Source organism: Falco punctatus (genome assembly GCF_963210335.1).
Source record: "Falco punctatus genome assembly, chromosome: Z".
NCBI classification, from domain to species: Eukaryota; Metazoa; Chordata; class Aves; order Falconiformes; family Falconidae; genus Falco; species Falco punctatus.
Genome location: NC_137586.1, coordinates 37,277,415 through 37,297,759, shown reverse-complemented (window position 1 = coordinate 37,297,759; position 20,345 = coordinate 37,277,415). Strand labels below are relative to the sequence as shown.

Here is a 20,345-nt window from a genome sequence, read left to right as displayed (position 1 = left end):
CTTGAGCCCAGTACCCCTCTATCACATTTGCAAATGGACTTATAAGAAGGAGAAAACAACTGTAAGTAACCACGTTTTCTAAGGAAATCTGGTTGAAAAACCATACTTCACAGCAACAAAACATTGATTTGTAGATCAAACTTTTAGGAGATTTCTTGGTACTAAACCCTACTTTCTCATCACATATTTTTGGTGCATTCCGTTTTTCCTAAACACTTACCATTGTGTTGCCTGTTTTAGTTTGGAACAGGGTGCTATAAAAATGCTGCATTCCTGAAACAAAGGAATACATGTTGCTCTTTTTGGTTTTCACTATTTTCTTTTGTGATTACACACACACATGCAAAGAGTAGAGAAACTAAATACTGACAGGTAGCTAATGAGAAGAAATTATTGTTTGGCACTACCTATACAGTGAAAATCTCCTACTTATAACTAAAAGCACAGCATAAAACTTTTCAATATGATACTAGAAAAAACAATCCTATCTCTACTTGTGTAGCAGCATTTCCTATTCCTGTAATTCCAGCCCTCAGGTGCAGTGATTTAGTAATTGTCTTACATAAGCGATCAAAGAATTTCACTTAGTACACTATTTTGCTTTTGTTCAGTGGTGGGAAGAAGCGACTAGAAGTTATGGAAAATTAATTACACTTTCAGAACTAACAACACTTCAGTTTTGATATTGCTGCAAAATAACTGGTTTTGAGCTCAATTGTCCCTACCTTTCATTTTTCTCAGCTTCAGGAGTGTAAATTAAATGCAGATACCTACTAATTGATGTCATACTGAAGTTATGAAGGCAGAAGAGTGACAAAATCATGCAGGTAAACTTCCCACTGGTGTATATCTGTTTTTTAAAAAAACATCCATAAGACAGAGTTGTGCACAGTCAAGCAGGTTAATACTTCACAGTATACAGCACCTGTATTTCCTCTGCAGGAAGTTTATACCAAAACACTTCTTTTGTGTCTGTATTTTGTGCAAGGGCAGAAAAAGGTAGTGAATTTTGCTGTTATTGGCACGGATTAAAATATCCAGGAAGGTTTTCATCACTTTTCTCTTTCTCAGACCTTGTCTTGAGCATGTCAGCTTTCTTTCTTCATCTCCTCTCATATCACTTCCTATTCACATGTGATCCTCCCTCCATTGTCTAGTTCTCAGTCAAGCATAACATGGCCAGCTGGTTTTATCCATGCTGCAAACAATGGCACCAGCCTCTGCTAAATGATACTCTGCCAATGCCAGCCATGGTTCCCTGTCCCCTTAGTTGGTTTCAAGTTGTGGCCCACTTTTCTTCCCATATTTACATACCATGTTTACTGGGGATTAAAATCTGTGAATGAGTGGTGATGGGGGTGGTGGGAGGAGGAGGTCAGTCCGGGTCCAAAGGGAATCAACATAGTCTCTTTGAAAATGTCCATGTCTGCTTCCCAGACTGACCATCTGGGACACTGCATGGCACTAAATCAACTACAAAGACAAAAAGGGAAACAGGGAAAAGTAATTAAATTAGAAAAAGGAAAACTTTTCCGGGAGCTGCTGTCCGGTGAACCTCATCAAAGACAGAAAGTGGCATGTATAGGTTTCAGGATAGTATAAAAGGAGGGCACTAACAGAACTCCACTCCCATCAGTAAACAAATAGCCCTTTAACGGTGAATACACCTCTCGTTTCCTTTCTAATTACTGATCTATTTTAAAGCACTTCCCAACAGTTGTGATGTCAAGAAGAAATATGCCTGCAAGCACAGGGAGTAGTGGAAATACACTGGGTTCAATATCTCTTCCTGAACTTCTGGCAAACCCTAACACTTGGGATGTGTTGGGTATTCATTTAAGAATATCAGGATTTTCTGGTCTATTGTTTATCATAGCTGTGAGTGTAATGGCAGACTCACAGGATGGGCTGGCTGAGACACTCAGGTTTCAATCCATGTGGAATTCTGGGTTCTGCATTTGGAATCCAGCTGGATTATTTACTTGCTTCTTCAAGTGGCAATAAAATCTTTCCATTTCCAGCACTAATCCAAGAGGATATTCAACAGCAACTTCTTTATGTGTGCAGGAGTTAACTGGTTTACTCCCGTGAGGTTCGAAGCAATGTTGCTGAGGAGCTGTCTAATCCACTGATGATGCAATGCATTTTCAGTCATTAGGGAAGTTTCAGAGAGTACGGTGGAAAAAAAGCCAGTGTTTCACCAGTATGTAAAATGTGTCTAAGAGTCTTGCATAAAATTATGAAAAACGTCAGACAGGACGGTGTTAGCAATTAATTTACATCTTGTGCAATTACTGAGGGCAATAAAGTGATTTTATGGAAAGTCTCATCTGGCAAACTGGAAAGTTTGCATAAGAGTGCATTGTCGGTTGCAAAAATAAGCTTGCTTTAATGCATACACAAGATCATGTCATCCTACATGAGATTTATGAAAATAAAAGAACTATGCTGAAAAAATGTAGTATATTACATAGGTATTTAAGAAATCTACTGATAAATTTTGAAAATTATTTGCAAATGTTTTGTCATTTGTAATTCTTCTTGTGGAAGAAAATGCAAAAAGCATCACTTTTAAATTCTGAAGATCACACCAACATAAAGTTTGCTATGATGAAGCAATTTCTCTGTAACTGTTGTTTCTTATTTCTCTCTTTTGCATAAATTTATCAAGCTTCAGATGTAGATTTGTTAGGTTTTGGTCTCCACAACTCTAATGGGTAGGCTGTTCCCAGAGGCTTGTTACTCTGATTATTAGGACTATTCTAATACCTAGATGACACGTGGGAAATGACTAGCCCATATCATCTTTTTTCCCTGAGCTGGAGTTATTCACTAGAAATAACTCTTCTGCTCTCCCTCAGATTATGTATAGGCTATCTACATCCCTCCCAGCCTTGCTCTGATATTCTTGTCTAGCTCTGTTAGAGCTCTCTGAACCTTTTCCAGTATGAGTTCCCCTCAGCAGACCCAGATTGTGTACAAAATTCTAAACATGGTTTCATTGATACTTACCACTGTAAACTGTGTTTCATGAACAACATACGCTGCAACAGAAAAAAGGTAACAAAGAGCAAGGTATTTTGTTGTAGAAGTAAGGGGTGAATGCCAGAGGACTGAGGGGTTGTTGGTGTGCGAGGAAGCAATGCAGCGTGGAGCCTCAGAGTGCAGACGGAGCCTCTGAATGCAGGAGCAGGAGGAGAGGTTCGTTTGGTGGGAGCAGGGGTTGCCAGTAGCTGGTATAAGCTCTTTTATGGAGTACTTCAGGAGCAGACTTAGCTTGACAGGTGCAGGCTCAGGGGCTGCAAATTGTCAGTATCATTGTTTGCCTTCGCTTAGGACTACAGTGGTCAGCTTAGATACAAGTAAGTTTGTAAAGCATGCCCTACAACAGAGACTTTGCATTCCCCTTCTCTGCCCCCCCACCTTTTCCCTCCCATTCTCTTCCACTGAGCTTTGTATCAACAGACCTAATGTTTGACTCAGGGCAGGGAAGCATATTGGTGGTAGTAGTAACAACAGTGCTGCTTAGATCTGGGTTTCATCCACTTACTATTGAATGAAAATCCCTCCCTGGCATCCATGTTCAACATTAAAATCTGACCCTCTCTTCATCTTTCTTCCAGCTTTCACAGTACCTTTCTGTATTTTTCACCCTGCCTGTTCCGTTGCACGTTAACTTTTCTTCCCTCTCTCTATCCCATTTTAGTGCAATTAATCCCAAGCATACAAACTCAAAATTTTTGAACCTAAGTCCGTCTTTCAAATCTTGATTTGTAATAAGCTTTTCAAAATTAGACAAAGCAAACTCATCTATCCTCAAGTACAATTACCAGCCGGAAAAATCAGACCAATTTTCTTAAACTGTTGGCATCAAGCAATGTGCCTGCAGGGTTTGAAAGAAAAGTGTTCTCCACACAGATTATTAGGTAAACAGCAAAGCAACTCACAGGCTTTTTGTGTCAGGCTGAGTACAATCATGTTGCAGAACATGGAGTGGAGAAGAAATGGCCTGGGGGAAAAGAGGGCCATCTCTGAGTATAGGAACTGGTCTGTTTAGAAAGCTCAGTCGGAGACAGCTTGCTTCCTCCCCAGCTCCGTCAATGTGTATCCCACCAGCACTTCCCAGGTGTGGAGGGCAGGCCAGACCACATCAGGTAAGCCAGCTGGCTGGCAAGCACCCCACAGACAAATGCTTTACTTGTGCACCTGGATATCAGGAAAGTGCTGGCCTGTAGCAAAATAAAATTATTATGAGATTGTGCATTAAGGGATAGTCTATATAATTTTGAGACTCTTGTTCCACTCTCAGCATCCTTTCTGGTGACATTACTGTTGTGTCAATATGCTGACCAGTGCTCCTTGCTAGATTTTGTCAGCAAGATAATCTTGGTAAAAGCACAAAGAACCTTAGAATTTTGGCTTCTGTAGATTAACATTTCTAGTGTCTGATTATCTGGGAAAATTCAGAGTTGAATGTCTCATTGAGTGAAAAACTTCCCCTACAGACAAATTATAGACATATATCCTTGCTATTTTACAAGTTTTGTTTCAGGTTGTGCTAATTTGTATTTCTCAAATGACTTTTCATCAATTTAGCATGTTGTCCCTACTGACTCCTTCCAATTGAGAAGAGACAACTTCATCCTCACTCCTTGAAAATTCTGAAAACAATTTGAATTGTTACATCCTTTTTTTTTTTTTTTTAATCTAAGTTATCATCTGTTTGCTGATGCCAACCTTCCTCAGAAATTTAATTTTCAACAAGAATTTTTGTTGGCAAAGAGGAAATTATGCAATATATTAAAAACCAAATACAACTTTGGACAAAGTTTTTTTCTTTTGGTAACATTATTAAGGAAACTAGAAAGCACTTAATAATATTGTACAAGGATAGGTGTCCTTACAAGTATGCGACTTCCCTGCATAGAATATGAATATAAATGTTCATTTATTTCTGAGTATTTCATAGCTAGCCCTTACCTTTTCATGTTGCCTTTTGAATATCTGCATGACTGCTGTACTCGTCCTGTTAGGAAACTGTAGGTGAGGGAACCTGAGATGAGAGAGTCCTGGAACAGAAAAGGTTCAGTTAACAAAAGTCATTGGATTTTTAAGAAAACACAAATAAACTCACCAAAGGGCATCTCTGTTTGTCCAGGTTAACAGGAAAACCTGCTGCTACTTACCAGGCTTGGACGCACTTCTGATGTGTAAACAGGTTCATGAGTTGTGTTTTTCACAAGGTGGCCAAACATCCCAGTTAATGCCAGATGGTCTAGACTCATCGAAACAGAGCTGTAACAAAATTTTATAGGGATTGTAAGTATGATGTATACTTCTAGAACTGCCTCAGGTGATGTTCATCCCTCAGGACAGGACAGTAATATAGATGCTGTCCATAGCAAGAAACTGTTTGATGCATAGCTGTCCCTGTCTCACAGGATTAGGCTTCCCCAAGCATTAGGACACTCATCCCAGCCTCCAAAGCTCTTCTGTCTCTCCTCCTCCTTTCACCTACACTTCACCTACACTTCCTGCTCCCATGGCAGGAATGCCCCAGGCTTTCTGGTTTTGAATTTCAATCTTTCCTGTACGGCTAAGAAGCCTGAAGTGGCAGAATTTCTTAGGTGGCCTAATTTTCTACTACCCAAAGGTAGTCTTTCCATTAGTTTTAAAGACGAGGTGGTATCTGTGGGGTTTTAATCAATGCTATAAATGTCCTCTTGACCCTCTAGTTCAGGGGTCCTCAAACTACAGCCCACGGGCCGGATATGGCCCCCAGGCTCCTCAATCCTGCCCCCGGTATTTACAGACAACCCCCCCCCCCCCCCCCCCCCCGGGGGTTGGGGGGGGAAACCAAGCAGCCGCAGATGGCTGCCTGCCACTGCATCTGCGCGCCGGCCCCCTGGTTAAAAAGTTTGAGGAACCCTGGTTTAGTTGGTCTCTACTAGTTAAGCTGAACACAGCTTACACTGTTCCTCCCTCAGCAAGGTTAATGAATTTAAGTAGGAAAACTTAAATTTCACAAATACAGCTCGCCAATCACAGACATCTGAGTCAGGGCTGGAAAGTTTTTTTTTAATTTACAAATTTATTTGAAAACTTCCAGTGTGAGAAATACCGAAGTGTCTCCATCCCAATTTTGAACAACAGTGACTGGCAAGGTGCCACATCTCTCACATCGCTGTCTGTGAAGTGCTGTAGTTCTATGGGTGGGTGGGTGTGAGTGTCTGGACTTCTACTTGTTCTCGCCACCATCTTTCGGTTTTCCTGAGTTTTCATTATGATTGCTCGCCCTTATAATCTAGCCATGGCTGGTTTAATTTGTTTTTATTACAGAGAAAGGAGGGATTCCAGCATGTCCTGTTATGGTTTTACAGTGAGGGTGTTAGACACCTCATAGAAAGGATTCTGCTTGTACTCACCCACCAAACCATCTGCAACAACACAGTTTTGGGAAGAAATTGGTCACTGCCTAACTTAATGTTATTTAGACTGTGCTCATTAAAATAGTTTCCATGTTTAGTAATTGCAGTGCTACTTGTCAGCATTTGACAGATCTGTATTTTGGCAATTATAGTATGAAAATAAAAACCCCACAACAAATTGTGATGGGGTATTGTGATGACGTGTGTTTTAGAAAGAAATTGCAAGCTAAGGAGATTGGCAATAGCACCATCCATCTTTTTATTTCTGTGTTCGAAACCACTCGGAAAAGTTGCTGTGTTTTGATGCCTCCAAAATTCCCCACACGCAAGCTGTTTGGTGTCAGTCTCATTCCCAGTGGAAAAATATGTTTGTCACAAAAAAACCACTACAAGTCTCACTAACTGGCACCTTTGTTGCTAGTTTCAGGAAACTGGAGACCCTGAATGGACTTTGATGTTCTCCCCAGACTAGCAATGAAGTGAACTAAAACTGTGGAAGCATTTCGGTTTCTATTTGATGCATAGGTAAAGTGAAACTCTGGGCCTATAAATTCAGTAGCTTTTACAAACACACTGAAAGTATGTACAGTGGAAATGGGAAGGAAATGTGATTTTTATGTCATGCTGTTATAAAGGCACAATCTACATACTTTATTCAGAAACAAGTCTTAGTACCTTCAACAGCACTAATGAGGAAAGAAAGAATACCAAGGAGCTCCGAGTTTGTAGATTTTATTTAAATGCATCTACCTCAGCAGCTTTCCTTGCACATGATTTGTAATATATTCCCGTACTAGATCATTTGGCTTGATTGTCTGAGGCAACTTGTATGTATCAGGCAATTACTAAGGCAATGTTTCGGATAGCTCAGTGGATATGCCTCTGGGCTGGGACTCAAGAAACCTCAGGCTGACTGTGGCATGATCAGCTTCCTCTGAGATGCTGGACAAGGCACTTATGGTAGGATTAATGCTGCATATTTTATGTGTTTCAAAGGGAAATGTCTGGTCTGAGTGAGCTCTTTTGGCTTGGTTTTCAATGCAAAGAGGGTGAGAAGAAGCTTCAGAGGGGAATTACTTCTACAGAACAAATGCTTCCTATCATTAGGATGAATTGACACCTGAAAATACTGGCATTGCTTTCACTGAAGTATGACAACCCTAATTTTTTAACAGCTAATGTAAGGTGAATCCTACTTTTAGTTCAGCCTGAGTCAGCTCCCAGGCAACAATAACAGCACGTTGGTCACACATGTGTGCCAACAGGCATGTCAAATACATAAAGATGAGCCATATAGCTATGACAATCTGAGAATGATCATCTGAGTGCAAAATGGCTGGACAAAGCGATGTGTAATATGCACAAAATAAAAAACTGCCCAATAACTATTCATGGGACACGATTGCTCCTACCGCTGTTGAGGTCGCAGCTCACGTGGTAGTCCATGCAAGTGCTTCCTCAGAACTGGACCCTACAGCACAGACTTCATGTCACTGCTCTTTAGAGACGTTAGCCTCCATGCTGCCTAGTATCCCTTCACGCACTAAATTCACAAAGGAAAACTCTCCAATAAATAAAATCCTCTAAAAAGAAAGCAATTAAGTAAGTGATTTTATGGGCCAAGATCCCTGTGTCACCACATCATCCCACAGTTGTGGGAGTTTTGGGGGCTCCAGGGATTGAGGCGATGGGCCATCCAGCAGCTGTCTGACATCCACATTGTGTATGACAATGCAGCAGAAGCGATACGAGATAATCCTGCTGTTTCTTTTCCCTCAGCCTCTAGAACGCAGCGCACGTATCACTGGCTTGCAAGGGAAACCTTAGTGATTGCCGTGGCAGTGAGTCTGTAAGCAGAGGAGGTACCGTCCTCTGCTGGTGAAAAGGAGGCAACATTTGCTTGGCTTTTTACACAACACGACGCAACGAAGAGCCTGGAAACAGTGGGAACCTTGTCTCCTGCATTTCTGATTCTGCATATACATAATCACGTGCTGAGGTCACTGAAAAGAGTAGCTTTGCGTAGCTAATTTTTGAAAGAAAACGCAACCCACAATGGGTTGTGGGACAAAAGCAAAGTCCAAATTCAAGGTACAGGAGAACAGTTTCCACTTCAGTGGAAGGTTTTACACTTCAGTGCTGGTCTGGGGAAAGTATCAAAGTCCATGTGGGGTTTGTTCAATCTCCAGAAACAAGCAACAAAGGCACCATTTAGTAAGAATTGTAGTGGGGTTTTTTTGTGACAAACATTTTTCCACTGGGAATGGGACTGAGATTAGTGATACAGTTATCTCTGTGCAGTATGCCATTGCTAGTTTGTTTTGCATGTGTGCTTGCATTGTTTACAGTCCGAGTACATGGATTTTTGAGATCTCTAACACCTACTGTCTTGATAGAGAAGGGCTTATATTGGGCTTTGTTTTGTTGCTGTGCCACACCAAACCAAACCATTGTTGAAATCAGCTGGGCAAGTGGGCATCTGGAATTGAGCCCTGCTAGTGCATCCTGGAGCACAGCTGGGTAAGATATTGCTTTTTGCTGTTTTCTGTTCAAAATCATGAATCATTTTCTCAGGTCCCCACATTTTGTTTATATTTGCTCAACTGTTAAGTCACCCTGGCTGGAGTTGCTCATCTGTTAAAAATTCCAGAAGCGACAAGTATTTGCTTGGATGTATTTTGGCAGAAAATCACCTGTGTTAGACTTTATGTGGTTTTCAGCTGTCACATGTAAGTGAATGGTTGTACGGTGCACATATAGTCATCATACTGAAGTGTTCAGAAATGTAGCCTCATGGGTTTTTCCTAGCAGAGAATGCAAAATACTTTGTAAAAAACATAAAGCTATGGCATTGCTTAATATCATTTCTAATAACCATGCTTGCAGTATTCAGAGCCAGCATTGTTACATGAAAACGATCTCAGCCACCAGCTTCAGGAGATGATTTATCAAAGGCAGGAGCATTCAGATCTTGTGATGCAGCATGAGGTGCCTGAGCAAGCATTGCTCAAGTCAGTTCAGGACTGTGTAGAACTGTGGGATTTTTATGGTGTCCCTTATGTTTGTAGCCATGAATCCTGATGTTAGTATTGTTCAGGCTGAAAAAAATCCACCAGTGACAGATTCACTAGTTGTGGAATAATGCCCATGCTCTTTAGAGCTCTTGGGACACAGTCACAGGTGGATACAGACAGACTTTGACGTTGTTGACTGCTTTTCACCTTGCTTCCAGGCTTGCATAGGAAATTATACTTAGTTGTTTCTGTCCCCAAATTTGAAATGCTGATTTGAAATTAATGTTATCCTGAGTTATAGTGAAAGAGAAACAAACAAACAAAAAAACAACGTGGAACACTTTAATCTGTGTATGCTACAGGAGATCAATGAACTGAATTCTGTCTGGTTACACACCTTACTGTCATGTTTCCCAGAGCATGGGTGAACTGTTCACTTCTGATGATTTCTCTAGTGCTCAGAAGACATTTCCTGAAAAGATGTCCCAAATAACAAGCCTCAAATCTTGCCATAATTGTGCTGTGTTCTGGAAAACTGTGTTTTTCAGTTTGTTATGCAGCAAAATTGGAAAGATGCGTGTTGAAGTAAAAAGACATTTTTGCATTTAATTATTCAATGTGCAGATTATTTGAAGTAGGTTCAGAAACAATTTTGAGTTCAGGAGTTGTGACAAAACATTTTTTTTTACAAGTAGGCTGGATGGATCACCAGAAGTTGTTAATGGGATTAATTCAGATTCATTCTAGAATTTTGGTTAATTTTCAAATTTAGATATATTTTAGATTAGCAAGTAGATTCTGTGTGAGGGATTCTACAAGCTAAAATGACTCACCAACACGGCAGATTCTCCTAACCTAAGCTCTTACTCCCTTTACAGAAGCACAATCCATTAGATGTGAAATTTTATAAACAGGTGATAGGACCCCAGTAGAACTTAACATTAATGAAGCTTGGACAATAGAAATTATACAGTCATGCTATGGTAGCCAACCCTCTCTAAAATTTCTTCAGGCCACCTTGGCACTGTATAAGGAAGGATCCGAGAGTGGAGAGAACAAATTTCATTCCAGAGAGCTCAAATCCATCTTATCCAGCCTTGGATACTTGCTTTCTGGTATGTCACCCCATACTGACTTCATAGACTTGAGAGAAACAGATGCCAGTCAGGCACCATTTATAACCTATCAGAATAGTTAATGCAAAATAATAAATAATAAAATACTATGTTGCCTGCAAGAGTGTTTCTTTCAGTCTGTCTTTCTGTCTGTCTTTTCAAACCAGGAAGCCTGAACTGTTTCAAGTGGAGATGTATGCCATGCATGTTTGGTTGAGTTCATCCCACCTAGGGAAGCTAGGTTACTATTACCTACCAATTGGAAGGAACAGAAGGAAAGTGTGAGTGTCCTGAAGACAGAGAACCAAGAATCCTCCCAGTGCATAATCCCTTTAATTTAAATGCATACAAATATTTCAGCTCTTCAAAGAGCAATATGAATGGATCATTCTTGTTTTCTGACAGCTCACCCCCACAGAAATACTGCTGTGCCTTGCTGTCTGTATTTTTTTGAAGAAAAATGTTTCCTTCTTTCTTTTTACAAAATAAAAAAAAAAATTGGAAGCAAAATTGTTCTGACCTTGCTTTGCAATTTACTGTCCCTCTTGCTTGTTTCTGCCAAATGCATACTCTACTGAACAAAATGTTTCTCTGGTGGTATTCTGATTCCCTAAGTCAAAGAAAAGCAGCTGGGAGAAAGGGCATTCAGCTGTATGTCTCCCTTTCTCCAAAATGTGTGTGGGGGTTTACATCTTAAATATTTATCTCAAATTCCCAACTGTAAATAATATTCAAAAGCTCAGGGGAAACTGAACCAAGATATCCTGTGCCACTCTGTCTGTATTTTACCTATGACACATGTATTTGTGTATAGGACATTATCATCCTAAAACAGTTTATTTATAAGATAAAACAAATGTGAAAATCCTATGTCTCTTTCTTACCCTACTCTTCCCTCTGACCCTGATTCTCTACTCCTTGTTTTATCTTGATTCTCTACTCCTTTTTTTATCTCTTGGTTTAACCCTCGGCTAACATCCCAAACACATAATGGTCTGCCAATAGAAAGTGACCCTCTGGGTAGTTTACTTTGGCCAGATGTATGCGTAGCATGTACCGCAGCCATCATTCCCCAGGGCAAGAAAAAGAGGCCTTCTTTTTTCTGCATTGCTACTTTTCTCTCCATTTAAAATGACAAAGTTTGATAAGATAGCAAATACTTTCAGTTGTGACATGGCTTCTGTCCATCAGTGCTCCAAAAGTAGGCTCAAAGATGTACTGGGAGCCAGTGGTATCCAAATAGTCTCACCCTGTGCACAGCCACAGAACCATGGGAAAAATAAACACTGACCACCTCCAAATAGTCCTCATTTTCCCCAACAAAAAGTCTGTGAGAACTGTCTTAACTTACAGTAGATGAGTGCCATGTGCACAGGCCCTTCCCTTCTGCTCAGAAACTCCTCAGCTCTGTCTCCCAGCAAGGTCCTGGAAACTATGGATTTTTTAAAGTGTGCACCAAATGTTCCATCTGTCATTCTGTGGTTTTCCCTGTCTCATTCATCATTCCCTCACTCTTGCTGCATCTCTGCAGCCCATGCCTTATCTTGTCAGAGAGCAATGCCAAACATTTCAAAATATTGTGGCTGATCAGGAAGCAACAAGCATTGGTCCTTGTATGTGTTGAGGAATAAATAAAAGAAGCAAAGAAAAAATGACAAGTCAATAGGTTTAGCAAGTATAAAACGGCTTGGATGCTCCCGTGTAGGAACATGTTCCTGTTATTGCTGCTGATGATGGAAATTTTACACTTACCAGCTCCCTAAAAAGCCACAGAAAATACAGATCAATGCCGTGCATTTTCTTGTAAGCTGGATCTTAGAAAAGATACTGAGCAGTTCCTAGGATTTGTTGGATGCTTCTTTGACTGTAATTGATTATAAAGGGGCTTTTGCACAAGATTGCAGGACTGGCTTAAGAGCTGGCAGTGACATAAATATTTTTTAAAGAGATCACAGGTAACACAGGAAAATCAAAATTATCAAAATATGGGGCAAAGTCTAGTGGGATTAAACTGTTTGGGAACGCAAAAACCTGAGTGCGATTTCCTGTTCTGTGTTTTGCTTGATTCAGTTTTGCAACATCTCCTAATTCTCTCTCTCAGACTCACAGTTTCACTGTGAAAAATGGCAACAAAACTATTGCAGTGGCTAATACTTCAGGATATGTGGGTGAAAATGGATTGGGCATGCTCCAAAGCACAGTAAAGTAAAAAAGGAGCTTTCAGTTTCCTTGCATGCAAAAGATTTCTGTTTTCATTGCACTATTTCAGCATATATATAATTACATACATATATTTGAATTGATTTTAAATACCCAGTGTTATTCCATATGTAGGAAAAAAGAGAGGGATATTTTATTCCTAGTATAACCAGCTGAGTTAGATAAGATGTTTCATGGCCACCCTTACTATACAACTGTAGAAGAGACCCAAAGAGTTTACTGACAAGAATAGTTTTTATAAAACATAGGGAATAACATAAGCTGGATTCATAGCTTATAAAATAGTACTTTTATTCCCAAGCAGAGTGAAAATACATGTATTTCTTTGGGCCTGTGCCAACTTTGACGTGGAAGCAGGAAGCAACAAACATCTGGAAAGGAAGGATGGTGGGGGTGTTCATCACTGTGTCAGTGACAAGCTGCCTCTTCTGAAGGTGTTGCATCAAAATAGGTGGTGACAAAAGAGGAATGGGGGCAGAAGAGAAGGCGGAAAGAAAGCTTTAGCTGTTGCCTTGGTGGATCAGTTTTCTCTAAGCATCAATTTCAAGTGCCCTTTTGATGTGTCCCTGCAGTAAAATAAAACCTGGGTGGGCAAAATTCTTCCCCCATTAAGGAGACTGTATAGCCTCTTAAGGTTTTTATGTTCCCCTTTACAGAGTGGCATTTTATCTTTCCTCCTGCATGGGCAGAACACATCCAGTCTCTAAATCTTCCTCACCCACCTTTGAAAATTTATAGGGGCTTTCAGGCAGGCTTGCCTGAATGCCATTGACCTCTTTGGCCTGTGTTATTGACCAGAACACAGAATCTTCTGCCTACATAATATATGCCTCTTCATGTCCCTGAAAGAGAAGGAAATGACTCTAAGAATGACCAGGACCACCATAAAACCTGGAGCTAGTTTCCCTTTGCATTGCTGGGCTTTGCAAGAAGATAACATAAGGGATCAACATACATATAAAGGAGGGCTTTGAACTCACTGATTAGACAGTCATTACTTTGCTGATGATCTACTTAAATAATAACACTACTGGCAGTGTAGGCTGCTTGCTACAGTGCTCTTGAAGAAATAAGCTGTATCATAAAACCATTGTAGGCAGTAGTAATGTGCAGATCACCAAAAAAGTCCTTTGGAAGGTAAGATCTGCTGTGGAGGTTTTTTAAAACGTTTGAAATAGATGGAGCCCTACACATGCCACTACCTTTTCAGAACCACAAGTTAAAATGTTACCTGATGGCTTCCGTCTTCCCTTTCCCAGGGATTCACGTACATCCTCCAGAGCTGTCATCACCTGGCATCTTGAAGGAGCAACTCTCAGTCCGTTTCAGCTTTCATTCAGGAAATCAGTACTGCTGAGAACAAAAGACAACATAGACAGGCGTAGTGAAGTACATGTTGGGTGTTCCAGACAATTGGCAAAAGGATGGAGATAAATTAGCCAGGAATAGACTATTCATAAATTAGGGGAAAAAATGTCATTTAAGAATTTGTTTGCTAGCATAATAGAAAGCTGGTTAGATCATGAGTGCCTTGATGCCAAAGCAAAATTTGAAAGAGAACAATGATTAAAAAGTGTATAAAAGCAGAACAACAAAAAAAAATTGTACCACTGAAATCATGCAAAGGTTTGAACTGTCATATCAAATCATGAAGGATGAAGGTGAGAAGTTTAGAGTGGAGCTGCTGAATTATTATTATCATGGCAATAGTTTTCAAGCAATGTGAAATATACATATTTTAATACCTTATTAACCTGTATTATGTAATTGTGGGCAGAGATACGTGCACATGTATTTCTGTACCTGTGTGTATGTATATAAATGTCTGTGTCCATTTTCATTTAAGTCCAAAATCTGCCTTAAATCTCTGGGTTTAGAACATCTTAAAACCGATGGGAGAGAGTAAGATCCTGTCTTTCAGTATCTTCAGGGATGTCTGTGCTTAAGTATAGTTAAAGCTTAATTCTCTCTCTTTGTGTATAAAATATAGCCACACACAGAATGAAAACTGATATGTGAGAAAGTGATGAAATCCCCATTTTTAAAATGCTACTTTAAAAATACGTTTTTTTCAACTACTGCCAAAATCCAGCTGATAGCAAGATGGGAAATTTTAAAGAAAATTTAGTGATTTTTCATTTTAAAGAAAATTTAGTGATTTTTCATTTTAAAAAAGTTCAAAATTAAAAGCATTATTACCAATTATACCAGCAATAAAGAAAATCTGGTGGTTTGGTCCTAGTTGTGTAAACAGTGAGATATTCAGGAGCTGACAGCAGCAAGCACAATGGGTGCAGTGTGTTACTACCTCCCTCTTCTGTAACTTTCATATAAGAAACAAACTCTTAGTTTTGGGTTCATAGGTGTGACTGCATCAGGGAACTGCGTGGCTGCCTGCAGCTTCTTCCTCTTCCTTGGAGAAGCCATTGCACATTAGAGATTGTAACAGCCCCCTCCTCCAGCCACCCTGACTGCTCCTGCTGCTGGATCACACATCTTCTGCGAAAGCCCATTTTGTGCATGTTTGTGTTATCCTTAACACTTTCCCTGCAGACATCTGAAAAGACTTATCTGAAGGTGCTCTGACAGACGGGTCTGGTAGCCTTGTGATGCTTGGATGGCTCACAACAGGAAGATATTCAGAAGTGCTGGTAAGGTAACAGGAGCTTTTTACCCTTCTTCCGGTGGAGATAAGGGGAGAGAGCCACACACTGACTAGCAGGCGATTTAAGTCAAGCACAGCCTTAAGTGAATAACAAGCATGGCCTTTAACTCGATTACAGCTGCTCTAATCAGCAAAACCGTTAACCTTTGCACTTCAGTCTAGCCTGGTCTGCATACCTCTGGGCAGCGCAGACCTGCTTTACGAGGCTTTCTAAAGGCAGCATGCTGTAATCAGTGTGCCTACATCTCCCAGGCTTCGCAGAGGAGATGGCACAGCTGTGCTATGGGCAGCTCCGGGTCCCAGCACCCAGCTATTCTGGTGACAGGTGTGTCTGAGGCAGATACCTCTCCCTTGCTCAGCTCTCAGGCAGCAAACACAGCATGGGGGCATCTGAGCTGGCATTAACAGCTCAGGTTCTTATCCTGCTTTCTCCTTTCATCCAGAATAGCCTGCTCGGGTGGCGACTGTCTTGCAGAGCCAGTAACAGCAATGTGGGACACCTGTATCACTTCTTACGTCTCTTCGGCGCTGCAGTGCCTCCTGGTAGGGTGCACTGAGTAACATGAATAACACTCAATACGTGCCTTTTGTCTTGAATATGACTCTGTGCTATCAACATCAAGGCTGATAAATGTCTTGCACTGGGAGTGGAACTCTGTAAAAGTCTACCTAATTCCAGACCAGTTGGTGGTACTGAGCACCAGGGTTCACCTGCCCCCCAGTAGTCGCTACAGATGTGTACTGTGTGTTAGCTTCAGTCTCAGAGAAGCAACAGCATTAACAAATCTGTCACAGTGAGTCCTTCGTTTACAGTGGAATTCATTTCTCCTCCCCCAGCTAGCAATTCTGAAAGATCAGCCTGCCATTCACAGACCCCTGGAGATTTTGTTTGTGTCTCAGACAAGCAAAACATTTCAGGAGCTCCTCAAAGACAAAGATAAGGACATTTATTATACAAAAAGTCCTAGAGGAAGACAGCACAGAGAAGGAGGAGAGTTTTGAAGTGCTCGTAATGAACTTTCTTTAATGTCTTATTCTGGTTTATGTTTTGCCAGGTGCTGAGTGAAAAGCTCCAAACTAAATTACCTTTTAAACCAGCCAGGGTGTACATTTGTTTGGCTGTAGACTCTCAGACGACATAAATGTTCTTCCTCCTCCTTCCTCCTGCCCCCTCAAACGTGCCGAGTCTACTCTAAACACCAGATAAGGGATGGAGCAGGAAAGGCACATAGCACAATTGCACTGATACCTGGACTCATTTTGACATTCCTTTTATCCAGAGCTTGAGAAATAAGCCTCTAAACACCATTCATTATGAATCAAAAAAACTGAAATAAATGCCTTGCCTGTACTGATAGTACCTTGACAGAGTGGTCCCGTTTCAGTATAACATGTTACATTCCTTGAAAATCACTGTTTAACAGAGTTACTGATTTAAGCATGTAAGTGATATTACCTTAAATACATTTAACTTATCAATTGGATTGAATAAATTTGCATAGGTAATGGCTGGGAGCCAGACCTCTCACACCTTGCAGGCTTGAATTGCCTATGTGCTTTTTATTGTTCTGTAAGCATCACATCATTTTTACTTTACTAATTCTCCTGCCTTTACATGTGACTAAGAAAAATGTATTTTGGAGTTAGGAAGTCTGATCCTGGATGTAAGAGATTAATGTATAATTTCAGAAGAGATCAGTTTCAACTCCTTAATACTTCCCTGCAGCTGCAGAGCTTGCAAAATGAATCTTTTCATTCCCAGCCCAGCAGCTGATCACAAATGTTACAAATCATCTCCAGGAGGTACCATCTCCTGGTTCCCCCCCTAAGTGAGCGCCTTCTGTTCTCTGCCTGTGCTCCCTTGGCTGCACTACAGATCACAGCTCTTTGGCAGCATGGTCTCTTTCAAAAAAAATTATTTCATTCAGGGAAATGTAGTGAAAAGACTGAGCCAAAGATACCTAGGAATACCACTTTTCCATTCATACCTCTGTTCTTTTTGATACTGTATTTGTTTGGCAGAGAAAAACATCCTTCTTCCCACTCCTCTACCCCTATTTTTTTAGTTTTAAATTACAATTACTCTTTTGGAAGATGATAATACCAAGAATTTATTATCCTCATTGTGAAATTTCTGGTAGTTGAAATTATGACCCTGGATATTAGATGTGAGCTAGTTTTGACCTTGCACATGATATTAAGATCATTTTGTTGTCTAGCTCATCTCTCCGATCTACTTCTATGAAATAGGTAGGTTTTTTTTCTGGAAGGTGCCATGTTTCTTGTCTGATGAAGTTTTTATCTGTTGCCTAGTTTTTATCAGTTTTTCCAATGATGTTAAGTGCCTGGTTTGTTCCACATTGCCTTAAATCCCATAGTTAGGAGTCATATCTATTCCTTCAAGCCTTTAATGTCTTATTTCAAATACATCCCCTTATTAACTCTCTGAGCTCAAATAATTCCTTTCTGAGTGGCAGCTCTTGGTGGAATGTTTTGCATAATCCTGCAGGGAGCAGTTCAATAGGATTTAAGGAAGGAAGCTAGTATTTTCTAGTATCAAATGTTTCTCAGGCAGGAGGAGAAGAGGGGGAGTCTTGATATTTGGATGTTTTTATAACAGCCTTCCTTAAAGTCCCCAAATTTGCACATGTGACTGTAAAAATGAGGTCCTTCCCTTACGACTGGCAATAGGGCATGGATGGCACATGCCTTCTAAAAGGCCTAATTATGTAGTACAGCACTTATGTGTTGGCAATATTATGCAGGTTCCTGAAACTAAAATTAAGATGTACAAGGTGCCTCTCTCGAGTTACAGTCCAAGAGAATTACTTTTTTCCCTTGATGGTAGAGGCCTGCTTTGTCAGAACAGAGTATTGCTGTTTTAGCTGACCTTTCCTTTATTAAATAAAAGGAAGCAAATGAATAAATGTAAGTGAAACTACCCCAGTAATGTCAATCATCAAAGTGTGATATTGCTAGGTTCCTTGGTACTTGCTAAGAAAACAAAAAAACATCTTTGGAAACCAGCACTTACAGGGAAATGGTTTCAATTTGTGCACAGAAAAACTCAGAACCCTGGTGTTCCATTTAAAGCCGAAAATATGACATGACAAGAAAGAAGATCTGGAGTCAGCTGTAGCTCCTGTGTGTTCAACTGTGTGTAACAATCTTCTGTCAGATGTGGTGGACCTGTGTGTATGAAGTAGCTCTATAGGTGTGCTAACCTGCTACAACCTGAAGTGGTGCCACAGTGCAGGCTTGAGACATAAAGACAGAAAATGGTTTTTGACTGTGTTTTATCTTCATATTTCAGCATAGAAATCATTGTAATAAGCCCACCTGCATTCTGTGTTTCTCTTATACTTACTTGTGAACTGGAGGCTTTAAACCACTTCCGCACCTCCTGCATTTTAACTCTCCTTAGGCTGTGGTTTAGTACCTGGAGCATTGTATTTTGCCCCACACATGATGCTTTTTTTTTGTTTTTAGCCCAGCACATCCCTCCATAAAGGAATAGATTCCATTTTTTTTTTCCATGCATTTCATTCATTCAGCCACAATCCTAATGAAATTTCTGAGCCCCAGCTCAAGGAAGGGTACAGGAGAGCTAGAAAAAGTAAAACAAAGCGTAGCAAGAGTGATCCTTAGGTATGATGGTTTCCGTATGTGGAAAACTCTTTGTTTAGGTGATTCAAGAGGGGAAGGAAAAGTATAAAAGAAATCTACAACATCCTCTGGGGCTGGAGAAGGAGCTTGTTAAATGTCTCTTATAACGCAGCAGAGGGAGCATTAAACAGGAACGAAAGACTTCAAAGCAAACAGGATACAATCAAACTAGTACTCCTTGTCTCAGATGGCAATGGACATTAAAAGTTTACTCCTGACAGGGAAGAGAAGCTGAAGTACAGAGGGCTACAAAATGCCAACACACCCCACCAAGTTCAGAGATCAGTAAGCCCCAAATCTGTGGAGTGCGAGTGAGCAATCCGGAAAAGTAGCAGCACATGCTTGCTTTGTTATAGTCTTCCTGAGGCATCTGCTAGGGATTACACTTGGGAAGAAATGCTAAACCAGACAGACCTTTGATCTGATATGATATGACCATTCTTATTTCCTTATGGTCTCCATATGTTACTAGAACATCTGTCCAGTTGGATGCCTGTTAGCTTCATCTTAAGAAGCCAGGAGAAATTTGGCTAATATATAATTTTTATTACTGTGGCTACCGGCTTTACACAGAGACCAGTGCAATGCCTTTGGTGCGGCCTACTGCAAGGCCATACACCTCTTGCTTTCAGAGCAGAGGCGTTTAAGCGAAGGGGCAGCAGTTTTGTGCAGACTTAATACGGTGGGAGCTGTGCGCATGATGCCCCAAGCTCACGACTGATTTTCCCCGTTTACTAGGGCAAATGAGCAACAACCTAGCTGTTGTGAGTGCCTTGACCACCAGAGAAGGATTGCAACCACTGAGAAAATACAGTGCTGTGTTTGCATTCAGTACACATGGCTTCCAGGTGGGGATGTTGTAGCTTCCCGTTTCTACAGCTTAGCCCAAGAAGCTAGAGAATGAACACGTGGTGGTAGAACTCAGTGCTGAGTAACTGAAAATTTCAGAAATCGGTCTCCAGCCCAACTCACAACGTGCAGTTCCAAAGGCCAGTTTTATTTTCTAGGAATAAGTACATTAAAAAAACGTAACAACCAAAACTTGCATCACCAGCTGCTGCACATGGGGAAGGCAAAGGGGAAACCCACTGTTAACAGGAACCCCGTTCTCTTGAGAGCAGCGTGTCGGCCCCGTTAACACCAACGCCATCCGCGCGTACCGCCGGCGGGGTCGGCGGGACCCCGGGGGTGGGTGGGCGGGGTCCCGGAGTGGGTGGGCGGGGTCCCGGAGTGGGTG

At 40.9% G+C, this 20,345-nt stretch overlaps 1 long non-coding RNA gene across 2 annotated transcripts; it reads right to left on the bottom strand.

The window, feature by feature from the left end:
- Positions 1 to 973: 973 nt before the first annotated feature.
- LOC308056932 lies at positions 974 to 20,294 on the bottom strand. 2 transcript variants are annotated; one of them, XR_013925032.1, is made up of 2 exons: positions 14,009 to 20,294; positions 974 to 13,619 (listed from the first exon to the last, which is right to left on the bottom strand). It is a non-coding gene; the product is annotated as an uncharacterized lncRNA (long non-coding RNA). The 2 variants fall into 2 exon arrangements; XR_013925033.1 differs by having other exon boundaries at positions 974 to 5,295.
- Positions 20,295 to 20,345: the final 51 nt, after the last annotated feature.